The sequence below is a fragment of the Tupaia chinensis genome, unplaced genomic scaffold (assembly GCF_000334495.1).
Source record: "Tupaia chinensis unplaced genomic scaffold, TupChi_1.0 Scaffold000278_1, whole genome shotgun sequence".
In the NCBI taxonomy this organism is placed as follows: domain Eukaryota; kingdom Metazoa; phylum Chordata; class Mammalia; order Scandentia; family Tupaiidae; genus Tupaia; species Tupaia belangeri.
This window is the reverse complement of record NW_006159761.1, coordinates 988,363-988,725: the sequence shown is the minus strand read 5'-3', so window position 1 is coordinate 988,725 and position 363 is coordinate 988,363.

The following is a 363-nucleotide window of genomic DNA, read 5'->3' as shown; positions in this document are numbered from 1 at the left end:
GCGTGAGTTTAAGCCACTGGGTCCGGGACTCAAACTGCAGTTGACTACATGGGAGTCCAGTGACATAGCCATTACGCTAACTGCTGGTCCCAAGCCATTAAGACTTTTAAACTAAGTTGTAATTTTGTCTGTTGGCTAGGTCACCACTATCCTATTGAAATAGAATGTGAGCCTTATGTATGTAATTTTAAGAGTGGCCAATAGCTACATTAAAAACAGTAAAAAGGATAAAGTGAAGTTACTTTTGTCATTGTATTTAGTTCAATACCTCCAAACCATTATTATTTAAACTTGCACTGAATATAAAAATTTATCAATGAGATGTTTTTGAGTTTTTTAAAGTTTATTTCATGAGAGAGAGAG